Genomic DNA, 14,309 nt, shown 5'->3' on the forward strand with positions numbered 1-14,309 from the left:
ATTTATAGTTTGTCTCCCTCCCAATCCCATCTTGTTTCATTTATTCTTCTCCTATCCCCCAACCCCCCATGTTGCATCTCCACGTCCTCATATCAGGGAGATCATATGATAGTTGTGAGAAAGAGAGAATCTTAAGCAGGCTCCATGCTCAGAGCAGAGGTCCACATGGGGCTCAGTCCCACGACCCTGAGATCATGACCTAAGCTGAACTCTAAAGTCTGCCAGTTAACTGACTGAACCACCTAAGTGACCTTGTAAAGCACCCTTTAAACCTTAATAGAATATGATATATTAATATTAAGATGGGATGAATGTCCCCTTAATTTTTTAAGCAATGTTTAAGAAGAGGCAAGCACTACTGATTTGATAGCAAAACTTGTTGGTGCATGAGTGAGTGTCCAAGGACAGGGTATGTGGATTGACCAAAGTGATGGCAGCACTTCTTACCAGAAGTAAGAGCAAATTGGAGGAGCTGTAGATCATTCCAGATAATCAGACAATTGCTATGATTTGGGCAAGGCAGGGAAATCCAAACTAGGGGAGCTAAATGGCTTACTGCAGTGACTTGCAGAGTGAGAACAAAAACGAATGGTTTAGAAAATTTGGGCTCAAGTGGAGACCAAAGAACATACTATGATCTTGGTATCACCAGCACTTGGATGATCTATAACTCTTAGGCTTAAGGTGTGCCAGTAAGTAAAATGGGTCCAAAATAACAGTGGCTTAAACAAGAAAGAACTTATTTCTCCCTTACGTAAGTGTATGGAGGCAGACAGTCCCGAGCTAGTGTGGGGTTCTTTCCCATGAGGTCTTCAGGAAGCCAGCTATGCTCACCACTACACTGCCAACACGACCTTCAGGGACTTAGGAACCTACATGCCTAGAATGAGCCCTTGTTCTTGGGATCCAGGATTATGGCTGGAGTTTCAGGCATCAAAACTGCAGTTCAAAGGTGCTTGGGTGGCTCAGTCAGTTAAGCATGTGACTCTTGATTTCAGCTCAGGTCATGATCTTGCAGTTGTGAGTTGGAGCGCCACGTTGGGCTCCAAGTTCAGCACAGAGTCTGCTTGTGAGTCTCTCTATCCCTCTCTCTCTGCCCTTCCCCCTGCTCTCTCTCTCTCTCTCTCTCTCTCAATAAACAGACAAACAAAATCTTAAAACAACAACAACCCTGCAGTTTCGGTAGCAGATAAAGGAAGTGAGGAAGGAGAGAATATAAAGCAGATGGTCATGCCAGGCAACGTTTAAGAAAATTCTCCAAAACATGCACGATATGGCACTTTAAATGTGGTCCTAAGGCCACATGTAGCTGCAAGGGGCCTGGGGAAATTGTCCAGCTTAAAACAAGAATTTTGTTTTGACTGGAGTTAGCTAGCTTTTCCTGCAAAACAAATCATCCCCAAACTCAGCAGGTTCAATAACAACCATTTTATTTAGCACTCAATCTCTGGGTCACCCATGTGATCCCTTTGCTCTGGCCAAGTGTGATTAGACTTTAGTTGTCAAGACAGTATGTCAGAACATATGAGGTGGGGCGTCAGCTTTGTTCACCTTCACATGGATTTTCATCTCCAGCAGGCTACCTAGGACTCATTCCATGGCAGTATCAAGGTTGCATGTACAGCAAACGGGGGACAAGCCCCAATGTGAAAGCATTTTTAAGCCTCTTCTTGAGTCAGAGTGGCTAAATTTCCATTGTCCAAAGTGACTAACCCTGATTCAGAGGATGGAGAAGTTACTTCTAGACAGGAAGGGAAGAATTCATGGCTATTTATTGTGATCTACTGCACAACAGAAAAAGGGGAGAATGGATATTGTGGGACAGCCATCGGTCTCTCATTTTATCATGAGAAATACTACCCCCACCAATGTCTATTGTTCCAGACTGGTTATGACTAACTTCTTGCATTCCATATTCACCTGGGTGTGTCCTAAGATGTCTAAAACTCAACATATTCAAAACATAGCTTAACAATTTATCTCCCACACATAATAAAACTAAACAAAGCTTGTCCTCCTACAGTATATGACACCATAACCCTTCCAGTTAGTTACTCAATACAAATAGCTGGAAGTCTTCTTTGACAACTCTTTCTCTCTCACTTTCTCATATTCAAACTGCAGCCAAGTTTTATTGATTTCATCTCCTAAATATCTCTGGAATCCGCCCACATGTCTTGATCTCTGCTGACACTACCTAAGTCCAAGGGACCAGGCATCCATTCTTGCCTCCTCCAATCTGTTTTTCATATTACAGTTAAAGTGATGAAAATATAAATGTCATCATATCACTCTCTAGTTTAAAAGCTTTCGCTGGTGTCCTTGTATTCTTGGGATGGAGATAAACACTTTATACAAGGCCTGCAAGATCCTGCATGATCCTGCCTCCTACCATTTTCTCTTTCTCTCTTCTTACTGCAATGTACAGGTTCAGAGGAAGACAGAATAATGTAGTTTTAAAACAATAATTCACAACCCAAGATGACTCATTGCTCCTTGGGTCACCAACACCATCTCTCTCAATGTTATCTGTCTATGAGCTATAAGCTTATTGTAGATTTTTTTTTTTTAATGGGCAACTGGAACATCTTTCTGTTGCTCCTCTTCTTTCTCTGGACAAGGAAGTAAGGGAGATTTCTGTTGAGGAGTTATGATAATGTCAGGAGGCATTTCACAGGCTCCTGTTTGTGATTAGAAGTAGTAGCTAATAAAAATGGCTACATTGGATTGAACTTAGATGGAGGCCTTGAAAGGTGCAAGGTGTTTCACCTGGGAGGTCTAGCACAGAATCGCATAGATACTAGTCTGATCTGAAGTTCAAGTGAGGGAAAGCACAGTTTGTTTTTAAGATAGAGATGTGGCTGGAAGATAAATGCTGGGCCCAAACACAAGCAAATTGACTCATAGAAGAATGGGGAGGGTCAAGGGGGTAACTTGCTGTAAGGACAGAGTCTTCAGTTAGTAAGGGACTTTTGTTGTGCTGGCAGATTCCTTTGGGACTTTCTTTCCTTGATGGCTTGCTTATTGGGTATTTTGGAAACTAATGTTAAATGAAGTCGAGTATCTTCCCAGTTCTAATCTAATTCATCTCCTGGGGCAGTCTGTAGGACTAACCAGCAACTCCATTTCCTCAGGACTTAACTCTGTCCCTTCAGGCATTACCTGGTGTATCCACCACAAAAATGTCCCTCACCTGTTCTAAGGGGAAGTAGCACTCCGACCTTCTTATTTCAGTGATTTTCCAGGATAATAAGACAGATTCATAACTGAGTATACTTCTGTTCCAACATTTCTCTACTCAAAGGTGCTAGAACCTGAACAAGAAACTCAATCTCATTTAGTAGCATATTTGACAATAACTCAGATGAAGTTATTGATGCTCATTAACCATTGGAAAATCATAAACCTAGGGAAACAGTAGAGGGTAAAATCAGGAACTAAAGGTAAGCTGAATTTGTACAAAAGGACTGCAAATATGAAGGATGGAATAAGGGTTTCCCTGAACTGGAGAGTCAAATACACAAAACCCAATGGTCATGGGAGAAATGTGCAGCCTCACACTTCACAGAAACCTCACCTTTGGACATCATTGGGATATTCTTGCCAAAAAGAGTATCAATTTAAGCTACCTTTCTAGGCATGAATTCTTCAAAATGAGGAACATGGGAGGATTTTCCCATCTTAACATAGGCTGAAAATGAAAAACCTGGGAATTTGGGATTTTTTTTTAAAGAGATTGATCTAGTGGTCTGATTGCAGGGGAGGTAAGGGGGAAAACGGTAGTGTTCGTGCTAGAAAACCGATATTCACTTCCATGTCACATTTGTATTTCCTTGAGACTACATGTATCTGATTATTTACAGTCAAACCAAGAATCTATGTATCTATGTATCTATCTAGAACTCACATCAATGACAAACAATGTCAGATGTAAATTGTTGACATGTAAAGAATATCTGCACTTGGTAATTCATGAAACTCTACTTTGAGGAGCAAAGGGGCTCAGCACGCAGGACAATCAAACTTACATGTTTCAAAGGATCTTGGTTTTGCCAAGACATTTTCCTTTACTTAATGTGGTTGTAAAGGGCAAAAGACCAATTTTTTCTTGAATTCCCAACTTGTGACTCTTTACCTCCTTTATGGAGCCCCTGTCCTGCCAGTGATATTCACTGAACTTCTTGAAAATGTAGCTGGACATCTTTCCGGCCAGTGAGCCATGCATAATGGGAACTGTCCCTGTATTGGAAAGGAGCACTAGAAGACGATTTCAGATAGATGGATTTGATCCTTCTGCACATTGATTTTGGTCTCTCTGTGTCTCACATCAATCGGGATTTGTCTTCAAATGGCCTAGGAGGACCAGAGCTGTCCCAGAGTCCGAGATGAGACTAGATCACAGTTAAGTGTTAAGTTTGTCCAGCTATGAAGGCTTAGTAGGATTCTAGGGTGAATCATTCCAGGAACTCTTTAGAAAAAGTGCTGTGTTTTGTCCAACAAAATCTCCCTGTGTTCTTCTGCCCTTCTCTGTTAGTGGAGCTACTGGAAGTTGTACTTCAGCTCACTTGCTCTCTTGTGAGTAGCATTAAGCACTGGGAAACCATAATATCATGTTCAGCTTAGCCCCCAAAGACTAAATATCAGAAAGTGAATTTATGAGCCATATGATATATAATGTTTCATTGATAGTTGCATATCCCTAAGGAAGCTGCCTTTTGATTTATTGTTGCTGCTATCATGCCTATTTTATTGTGTATATTTACTGTAGCCTACCACAATCCTTTGTAAAAATATGGGATAATAAATGAGCAGGGCAATAGTCAACTAGTGACTTACCAGCAGACTAACTAGCCAACTAACTAGTTAAATAAACAAAGGAGCAAAACAAAACACACATAACAATTTAAGTTCTGGCCTATCACGAAGCAGGTCTGACAATATCCACCTAGTGTCTTGTCTGTTTCCAACAATAATTGACCAGCTGAAAATGATCTGTTTTTCTTGTCTCCTTGTGCTCTAGGATTCAGGTAGATAGTCTGATGGCATCAACACATCTCTCTCCCAAGTCTGGGCATGACTAGGTATGACTTCTCAGCTTAGAGGAGAACACTTTCTGTGTTCTGTCTTCTATGGTCAGGTCCTGTGGTGGGCAGAATGGTTTAATCACCAAAGCCTCTGAATATACTATCATACTTATAACAAAATAAACTCTGCCAATGCAATAGATTTTGAATTTAAAACAAGATGACCTGGGATAATCTGGATAGCCCTCCCCTCCCTCCTCCCTCAAATGAGCCCTTTAAAACAGAGAACATTCTCCAACTGGAGACAGAGAGATACTGCAGAATGAGAAGTCAGAGAGATTCCCAGGGAGGTCATTGCTGGTTCTGAGAAGAAAGGGCCCAGGGACAGGGGCCAGAAAGAGATTTCAGCTCCCAGCCCATAGCCAGCTGAGAGATGGAGTCCTCAGTCTTACAGCTGTAGGAAGCTGGGGTTTTCCAACAACCTGCATGGGGTTAGAGGATAATTTTCAGAGCCTGCTGACAAGGGTATTGACAGTGGATAACTTGATGTTGGCTGAGAGACGCAGAGCAGAGAAACAAGCCAGTTTCATGTGAACTGTAAGATAACAAATGCTGTTGTTTTCAGCCATGAAATTTGTGGCATTTTGTTATGGCCGCAATAGAAGACTAATACCAGGGTCTAATTAGTCTAAAGACTAATTAGTCTAAAGACTAATACCGTCTTTCTGATAAGGTTTTAAAAGCTCACAAGGCCTTTGGAGACAGGAAAATGTTCTGAGAACTCCTTCCTCTGTTTGAACCCAGCTGACATGGTTTCTCAGACACTTTGGGTAGGGGTGTGTGGCGTGAAGAAAGCAGTGAGCTCGAGATGGGACTCTAAGCCAACAGGAACTTCCTCATTTCCCCCTCACCATCAGCTGGACCACATCCAGCTTTTGGTATTGTATCAGGAAGACATCAGACATTCGTTAGCTGTTGGCCAAAGTGCAAAGGTGTCACGCAAAGGTGTCACAGCGAATGTAGACATTCAGGTAGACAGCGAATGCCAGTCCTTTGAAAAGAGTGGTAGGAAAGCATCCTCATGGATAGAAATCTGTCTGTGTAGACAGCATTCCCAATGTGATGAGGAGTTCCCTCCAAAATTTAGATAGATTAGTTTAAAGGTGGGACACATTAAGGTGAAAGTATGAATAGTAGTAGTGACCAATGTTGGCTGCTAAGAAGGTTAAGACTTTTTTTTTTTTTTTTTTCAAGGGAGCCTCAGCAACGGTTACATTACTGGGCATTAAGGCAGCTCCCACATTCAAGTATGGACTTCCTGCCTTAAAAGCAGTAACCTAGAGTATCACCTTTATGAAGCACCTGGATTAAAAGTACTTAGAAGTTGCAAAGTTACTCTTTACAAAGCATCAAATGGATTCCCCTTATTTTTTTTAATAAGAATAATCTGTGGACTGCATAGTAGCCATTTCCATTTAATAGCTAACTTAAAAAAAAAAAAGAAAGAGAAGGAAAGAAAAAGCTTTGAAAACTTTACTTGCAATATCTTTTCATTCTTTCTTTGATGTATTTGGAGTGAGGAGAATACATTAGTGCCTTTTAGCTTGGCAGCCAACTCTCTCAAATGTAAGTAAATGGAAAGGAACTGACCAGAGCATTTACTTCATTTTCAGAATTCTAATGTCATGATTGTTTCCTCAAGGGCTAAAAAAAAAAAAAAAAAAAAGTAGAAATGGTGCTGAAGTTTTAAACAATGTCTTTCTTTCTTGAGAGTAGGCACCTTCAATGAAATGGATGCTGTCATGCAGGAGATTTTTCTTAGGAACAGCAGAAACTGTCAGTCCTTGGACTACATAACCCATGGCCAAGGTGGGAGCTAAGCTGGTACCTCATAGTTGTACTGGGAAAAGTGACAGAGAATAGTTAGTCTTGACTTTACAGCAAACACTGCATGATCTTCAATAGACCATTCCTGGTCTCGGTTGACTACTAGAAATCCACCCCCAACCACTCTTCTCTTCTCTCCCAGAAACAGTTTCTGCTGACACATGACCTCCCACTTGAGATGAGACTTCTCAGCCTTTGGTTAGATGTGGTCAATAGGATGTAAGTGAGTATGACCACTTCTGGGTCGTGACCTTGAGATGCGGGAATGGGCTCTTCTCTTCTCTCAGGGTAAGACATGGACAATGTTCATAGTAGTGACCTAGCTGCCTCCACCTAGATGAAGATGACACCAGAGGGAACAGTGGTATAAGCTGGAAGGGACTTCAGGCCACGAGTAAATTCTGAGGAGGTCCCACCATCTAACCTTCCAGCCTCCAGAGTTACGTGAGAAAAGAATCAACTTGCCTGTTATGCCACAGTGTTACAACATCTCCTCATTTTCACAGTTTGGCCATGACTATCCACCACCCCTCCCTCTGTACCCAGATTTTTTTTTTTAATTGTTCAATGCTCATTGTAGTGCTTTTACTTAGATCTATAGGCTTTTGCTAAGTTATTAATTTCAAAATGATTAAACTTCTGTTAACATGCCAAACCCATTTTCCTGCTCTGGAAATAGTCATGCCAACCACTCCTGCATGCTCATGTGTTCCATGAGCCATTCTCTTAGGGTTAGTCAGCCCTAACCTTCCAAGTCAGTTTTCATAATCTTCCCCTAATGAGTGTCTGCCCCTTCTGGGAAACATGGTGGATCCTAACACTGGTCTTCAAGATACTGTCTTCACCCTAAATCACAAGTCTTATGGTGGGGGCTTCAGGAAGGCATGGTAGGACAGGTGAGTCCCTTATGGTGGATCTCAAAATGCTAGGCCCAAAGCTTTTGTTACCTTCAAGATTGGAATTGTTTTGACCAATTGTTTTAACCCCTCTGGTGTATCAAAAGAGATATGTGAGTTTTTTTTGTTTTTTTTTTTTGAGATATGTGAGTTTTGAGGACATCTTCAGATTGTGTCAGTCTTCCTCCTTATTGATTAATTGTAAGCAAAATCTTGCTTTTTATTAAACAACTCAAATCTGGCTTAGAAATCATTTTTCATTATGTTCAGTTAGCTACCATATATATAGTACATCATTAGTTTTTGATGTAGTGTTCAATGATTCATTAGCTTCATATAAGACCCAGTGCTCATCATAACGTGTGCCCTCCTTAATACCCATCTCCTGGTTACCCTCTCCCCCCAACCATCTCCCCTCTGAAACCCTCAGTTTGTTTCCCAGAGTCCGGAGTCTCTCATGGTTTTTCTCCCTCTCTGATTTTTTTCCCATTCAATTTTCCCTCCTTTCCTTGGTGGTCCTCTCTGCTAGTCCTTATGTTCCACATATGAGTGAAACCATGTGACAATTGTCTTTGTCTGCTTGACTTATTTCACTTGGCATAACCCCCTCCGGTTCCATCCATGTCGATACAAATGGTGGGTATTCATCCTTTCTGATGGCCGAGTAATAGTCCATTGTATGTATGGACCATATCTTCATTATCCATCCATCTGTTGAAGGGCATCTTGGCTCATTTTTAAAAAAGAATTATTAAAGTTAATAAAAATATAAGTGAGTTCTTTCTTCAGCTTCCTCAGGCCTAGCCAAGTCAAGAAATATAATAAGTTACATAATGCTTATCTTCCAAAAAAACTGTTCCATGATTTGAAAGTGGCCTTACATGGCAGGATGTATAAATAACACTCATTTATAATAAAAAGAATTGTTTTGTCAATGTTTTAAACCTTTAAGAATTCCTGATAATAAAAAAATTCTGTCTTAGGAAGAGAGTTGGTTGCTACCATTGCAAAAGAATTCAGGGTTTCATTTCTTTGATAGGCAGCTTATGCTGTGTTTCAATATCATTTGACTTACAAAAGTTAATTGGTAAAAGTTTTTGATGACTCCTGGGAACACACACAGATAACAGACTGTCCCCTAGAACAGAGGGTGCAAAATCTTCCTTCTATAAATAACTGCTTAACACCTTACAGGCACACACACCCACACACAATTTTATAGATATGTAGTGTGTTCACACAAAATTCTGTAGGGAAATGGAAGCTTTTCCTACCAAGCTGGTGTAAACAGTAGCAAATCAGAAGCTGTAGACAGACATTGTGGCAGTCTTTACAGAGTGAGTGGGATGAGAATTCATTTACTTCTTAGAGGTTTGTGCATATTAATTTTAAACTTACTTTAAGGAAAATACACTTAAAATACATAAACCGGCAATCAGCCAACAAATATTTAACAGGGTACTGCTAAATGCTGTATTATTCTATTCGGTGGGCCTTCAGATATGAACCAGACTTATCTCGGTCCTGGATCCGTGGGACTTTATTTTTTTGTAAGTCACCTGTAGGGCTCAACAAATAACAACCACAACAAAAAGTAATCAGCTGGAAGTATGTCAGTTTCAGTGCCCCCCCACCCCCGCAAAAAAGAGTTTCAAGACAGCTTGGTGTGTGCGCTTTCCCAACCTAATCACTGAACACTCCACATTTGCCTTTTTTCATCAGTCAGTGCTGGTCATTTCTCTTTGCTTCACCATCCTCTTGCTGCACAGTCTCTCTCCGCTGAAGTAGTAATCTGAAACAGAAAACTGACGTTAGTACCGACGAGATGTCCAACTGGGGAACAAGATTTCAGTTCTGTGCTCTTCATGGCTAAGTGTCTTGGTTTGGTACCACATTGGAACATTGGACATTCACCTGAGCTTGGAGGATAAGGGGTTCTCACAGTATGTGAGCTGACTGTGAGCATCATTCTGGCCTGACCAGAGGTGTGGGGTGTGGGAGTCAGGTGCAAGGGGGCTGAAAAGAGCAAACAACCAAACCTGCTTTGGCATCTTTGGGGTCAAGTCCATTTATGCAGAGAAATGAAGAAGAGAGAGTCAGAAGACCAGAAACTTTAGAAAATATACCTGTGAGTCAAAGGTGACAGAACAAGATTCCCTGAGTGAAGCTCATATGTGCAGTAGGTAGGAAGGGAGAACAAGCCTCAAAGGTGCAATGAGTCCCCATCCCCTGCTCCCACCTCTGAGCACATGGTCAAGTCTGTGTCTGGTGCTAGAATTTTCTACACATGTGTATGGGCTTTAACCCAGCCTACATCGTGCTTTTTGAAGTAGCCTACTTGTTAGAATATGGATGCTTCTTCTACTGAATCTGTAAAAAACTGCCAGATGTAGAATGATTACCAGGTGAGTTATGACCTTGGGAATTATAACCTGTCAGTAGGTGAGGTTTTAGGGATGGAAGTTTCTTGTATACCGTAGGTCATGTGGAGAAAGAAGGCACAGTCGGTGAGATTTATCTTTGCACTGACCAGGAGAGGGGGTGTTTCTAATTCCACACAATTGGTTTTGTTTTTGAGATAGAGACTGAGGACAGGGTTAGCCTTACATGATGCTAAGCCCAGAAGTCTCTTTGGCTGGCATGTTAAGAAGCATATGGGATAAGGTAAGGTAGTAGCTCTTCTTGTTTTGTGGCTGCTGGTAAAAATTGTGTGATGTGTTATTATTTTGTTTATGCAGCTCATTTGGTTAGGTGTGGTGGGGGAGGGAGAGAAAAAAGAGAGAGAGGGAGGATCAAAGAGAGAGATTTCATGACTACCCTCCTACCGTCTCTCAGAGGAAGTCCCTGCCCATATTCAAAGTGAGATACATCTGCTTATAAGACAGGCTGAAGGCTGGTTGGAGGAATATAAATGCCTATTGTCCTTCTCTATGGCAGAAGCTTTATTTCCAGCCAGCAACCCATCAGGTCCTGTCACATCAGACATGGTTATCACACATATTATGTATCCTGGAACTTGGTGAGCACGAATTCCACTCAATTTAACTGTGTTACTCTGGAATACAATTTCTCCTGACCTAGAGGAACAAGTGTATTCGTGAATCTGTGGATTTGAATCTATCACAGGAACAGCATAAACCAAATATTCCTCCACGCTATTTCAAGAATGTAATGACTCCCATCACCATCGTCATGGTAAAGAGAGCAAGAAATTTGTTTCCAGTCAACCTATGTGATTTTGTTTTTAAGCTGAATTGTGTCATTTTAATTACGATTTTGTTGGGAATGTAGTATATACACATATATACGTATGGACATACACGTGCCAGTCATGATGCAGATATGAAAAAATGCACCTTATTTTATTCTGTTGTCTCCACAGGAGTAAATACATATCATTCCTTGTTGCTGCATAGCAACCTGTCCCCAAACCTGGAGACTTAAAATAAGGTCTATTAGGATGTCTCATGATTTTGCTAGTTGACCAGGAGTTTCTGCTTCTGTACATGGTATCACCGGGTGGTAAGATGGTGGGAAGGGCCCCATGGTTAGGGATGAGTACTGGTTGGGATCTCACCAGCATGCTGTGGACCAGGACCTCCTTTCTTCTTCAAGCGTATAAATGGGCTGCTGGGGCTTCCTCGTGGTCTGGTCGTCTAAGGATAGGCAATTTCTTAGATGGCAGTTGGCTTCTAAGAGCGCAAACACAGAAGCTTCTAGAACTTATCAAGTCTTCAGTATAAAACATGACTTTCTGCCATATTGTAATGGTTAAGTAGATAACAGGGCCAGCCAGGCCTTAAAGGAAGTTGTGTATATTGTGAGGTGGAGTCCCCTGGGGAGCTGTTGAAGCAAATATATATATATATACAGACAGCTGTGCTGGCCTCTATCATCTTTCTACTTGTCTCTCGCTCCAAACACATGCTCAGATGTGGTCTTTATTTTGTAAGACGAGCCTGTTCACTGTGCTCAGTATTTGAAACAGGATGTGATCTGAGGATGAAGAATTCAAGGAACCACAGATATCAGCATTTCAGAGAAAGAAAAGAACTTAGAAATCATCTAGTAAACTTTCTTCTTTTCGGATGACAGAACTAACTTATGACTTGGCACTATCTCCACTAGACGACATGTCATTTGCCCTGTTTTAAGGACAGTACTAAGCAGCCATTTTGCATTGATTTGGTTGTTCTGACATCAAAGTAGTTGGACGGTAAGCAATTTGTCATGCCCCAGTCAAGGAGCACGTTCACAGGGTGCCTGGGTGGCTCAGTTGGTTAAGCAACTGCCTTCGGCTCAGGTCATGATCCCGCAATCAGGGGATGGAGTCCCGCATCGGGCTCCCAGCTCCATGAGGAGTCTGCTTCTCCCTCTGATCTTCTCCCCTCTCACGTTCTCTCTCACCATCTCTCTCTCAAATAAATAAATAAAATATTTAAAAAAAAAGGAGCACGTTCACACTCTGATCATGACTTCGGAATGCAGCTGATGGTCTAGCATCTAAATTGGAATTACTACAAATGAAAACTCCGATCCTAGTGGCCAATAATCAGGATCAACTCGACACTTATGGGAGGTTTCTGGGGAGAATGGAAGTCAGCGTGTGTTGAAGAGATCTTGCTGTAGGTGGGGGAGCTCATTCTCCCGGGAGATAGGACTTTGCCCAACTGAACAGGAAAATATGCACTTCAAAAACCCTAATAGGTTTTACTTCCCTCAGATAGTCAATGACAATGTTGACAATGTTGGGTGTGAATATAACATTGTCTAAAAGTAAGTTGATCGTTACATTACTTATTTAATTTATATCAGTCTATTTCAACCTGTCTTCCATTCAGTGATCCCTAATGTGCTAGACAGTTTACAGACATGAAGAAAAAAAGATGCTTCTGTCTCACCATAAGGAATTAGTTACATTAATTATGATACATCCCCAGGATTTACCATATAGAGATTGGAACAGAAGTTATAAGAGAATATTTTTAACAGCTTTACTGAAGCATAACTGATACACAGAAAACTGTGCTTATTTAATGTATACAATTTGACATATGGATATATGCATATACCTGTGAAACCATCACCATAATCAAGGGAATAAACACATACAGAAAAACATTTAACGCAGACAGAGATGCTCAGGATAACTAAGTGAACATAAAAGGTGCCGAGGGCCATAAGACATGAACAAAACACAGTATAGTCCAACGTTTTGAAAAACAATCTTTGCGCATAGCAAAGAATGAGAAATGTTAATAGATTATTTCTGTCTCCTAAGCAATTTTCTTAGGTTCCTGAGGTAATTTTCTCCTATATTTTTCAAATGTTCTACAATCAATCAATACTACATATTTGTAGTCATGTTGTTATGTTGTTAAATAAGCATATGTAGTTATGTTGACATATTGTCAACATAAAAAGGAAACAAAATTATTTAAAATCACAGAAGGGGGGTGTCTGGGTGGCTCAGTCGGTTAAGCATCAGACTCTTGATTTTGGTTTGGGTCATGATCTCAGGGTGGTGGGATCGAGCCCCAAGTTGGGCTCTGAGCTGGGCGTGGAGCTTCCTTAAGATTCTCCATCTGCCTTTCCCTCTCCCAGCTTTCTCTCTCCTTCTAAAAACAAAAACACAGAAGGTTATCTATCTCTATCTGTCCGTCTATCTTTGTCTGCTTAGCTCTCTATTTATTTTTCAGTTTTTAATTTTTCTATGTTTACAATATTCCTAAAAGGCAGAAGTGGTCACCTAACAATGTTACATTTCCAAAGAAATACATTGTAAGCCAGAAAAATTCTAGCACGAAGCCCGTCGTTCAGTTCAGACCAGTGGAAGAAAGCTGACCCATCCAAGTCCACTAGAAGCTTCTCCATGATGAGGGCGTGGGTCCGCGCAAAACACATCTTCCTGACCTTCGCCTGTTGCACTCATATCATCACCGCATAAAGCCGTTTGATTCCATGCCATCTTTGATCAATGTTTAATGATCAGAGTTTATGTAGCAATCAAAGACCTCATGAAGCAGCAGCTATTTATAAGCTCTGCAAAAAACAGCTTTTTCCATGGTGCGATACAGTTCAATTGATGCCATTGGCATTCCACAGCACACAGAAACATATCAAAGAAATTTGTTATGCTTTGAGCATGAAAGCGAAGTAAAACACAGATAATTTGAGGAACTAGAAAACTTATCAGGGATGGGATCCACGGGCTGCCTGTCAGTTGGCAGACGCAGAGCCACGGAGCGCTTGGCAGGACAGCACGTGCATGCAAATGGGGCCCCCGCACCGCGACAGCAGGTCTGCCTCCAACTGGAGGATGTTGCTATTCAAGGCGACTGATGAATGAAACCAGAATTGCATCAACCGCAGCGGAGAGGCGGACAGGAGCAGCAGACAGCTGCGCGGGTGACCGCTTTACAAGTAGGAGCTATCAATCAGAAGGCGTGAAAGGCCCAAATCCAGGGAAACCAGGATCCCACCCCCTTGATACCAATCCTAA

This window comes from Meles meles, chromosome 6 (genome assembly GCF_922984935.1).
Source record: "Meles meles chromosome 6, mMelMel3.1 paternal haplotype, whole genome shotgun sequence".
NCBI lineage: Eukaryota > Metazoa > Chordata > Mammalia > Carnivora > Mustelidae > Meles > Meles meles.